The sequence below is a fragment of the Fukomys damarensis genome, unplaced genomic scaffold (assembly GCF_012274545.1).
Source record: "Fukomys damarensis isolate Sample0158 unplaced genomic scaffold, DMR_v1.0_HiC HiC_scaffold_12, whole genome shotgun sequence".
Lineage (NCBI taxonomy): Eukaryota > Metazoa > Chordata > Mammalia > Rodentia > Bathyergidae > Fukomys > Fukomys damarensis.
Genome location: NW_022900924.1, coordinates 53,160,597 through 53,162,128, shown reverse-complemented (window position 1 = coordinate 53,162,128; position 1,532 = coordinate 53,160,597). Strand labels below are relative to the sequence as shown.

At 55.6% G+C, this 1,532-nt stretch overlaps 1 protein-coding gene across 1 annotated transcript in view; it reads left to right on the top strand.

Moving 5' to 3' along the window:
- Positions 1 to 706: 706 nt before the first annotated feature.
- Fam131a (family with sequence similarity 131 member A) overlaps positions 707 to 1,532 on the top strand; it is a 7,540-nt gene continuing 6,714 nt past the window's right edge. The window contains exon 1 of the mRNA XM_010624249.2: positions 707 to 908. The gene's annotated coding sequence lies outside the window, so the exon portion shown is untranslated. The remainder of the gene's footprint in view (positions 909 to 1,532) is intronic.

The following is a 1,532-nucleotide window of genomic DNA, read 5'->3' as shown; positions in this document are numbered from 1 at the left end:
CGAGGGTGGCCCGCGGCGCCCTCTCTGGGGACTGCCCCTGGCCACCGCCCACACACTTCCCTACCACACCTCGCCCACTGCCCTGAGAGTGGCCCTGTGCCTGCCGGGCACCTTCCTCCCCAGGCTGGCTCCCCTCCTGAGGAGTCACGCTGCCAACGCTGGCCAAGCGCCCTGCCAACAGTTTTTGTGTCACATATGCTCCCCCCTTGAGAGGCAGCTGGGCGATCAAGGGGACCTGTGAGCATCTGATCATTTTTCACCTCTTACAACTGTTTTAATTTCCTTCCTCCACCTCCTCCAAAAACAAGTCACCCTGCCTCTGGATCGAGAGGCCATCAGGGCTTCCTTCCCACAGCTGCTAACCACTGCGTGGGCCTTGGTTTCCACGGATGGTGATGCATACGGGCGCCGGGCCTTTGTGTTGTTCACCTGAGGTCTGCCGACCTGCTTCACTTCAGTGTCAAGTTTCGATAGAGTTTAAGGCCAGGCAGGGACTTGTGATGGTGATGGCTGGGTTTGGACTGGGTCTTCAGGGCAGGCGGTCAGTTGCACAGGCCTCGGTGTGTGGTTGGCACTTGAGGTTCTTGCGAGCTAAACTCCTGTTGAGATTTGTACTTGCCTTGAGGAATTCTGGGATTTGTAGTCCTAAATTAACCGCATGGCTTTTAACACTGAGAAACAGCAGGCTGCTCTGATCCCTGCGGCCTGCTTGGAGTCCAGGAAGTTATCCCGTCTTGTAGTCAGAGGAGAGTTTGTCGGGCCTCAGGACTGGCCTTGAGAGTCCTGACTGGGTACTATCTGGGGGCCGGGTATGGCCTGTAACCTACTGTCTTCTTTTGATTGGTAGCATATCTGGGGACCACCAGCTGGCTGAGCCTCAGGGACAGAGACGGCTGCTCCAGCTAAAGGTCAGTTATGATGTACCTGGCCTGTTGGCACTGTTTCGGGGATAAGTCTTGGCTCCCCAACCCCCAGGGAGCTCAGTTAGGCCTCTGGCACTCCCACCTCCTCAAAGCCACGAGGCAGGAGTGTTCTCCTTATGTGACTAGGCACAAGTTCCAAGTGGGGAGGGGACTGGCTCAGCATCCGGAGCCAAAACAGGAATAGAACTGGGAGCTGAGCCTGGAGCAGTTCTGGGCTTTTGGTTCTCCGCATCAACGCAGCCAGCATGCCTATGATTTCTGTGCTGGGCAAAATGTTTCTGTGGCAGCGTGAAGGGCCTGGAGGACGCTGGACTTGTCAGACAAGTCGCAGAGGTGAGACCAGACACCTGGAGGTGATGGAAAGTGAGGAGTAAGGTGCTCAGATGGTGAGAGGAAATTTACTCTGGCTTAGATGTTTGGACCAGGTTGAAACAAGAACCAGACTGGTGCCAGGGAGGGCATCCAGAGAAGGCTTTAGGACAGGGGTGAAATCAGAAAGAAAAACAAAAAATCAGAAAAGAAGAGTAAGGAGCTGCAGAGTAGCCAAGACTGGTGAGAAGAAAGGACCAAGGCGGCAGGCAGGAACCTGTGAAGGTCGGGTTGGCGGGG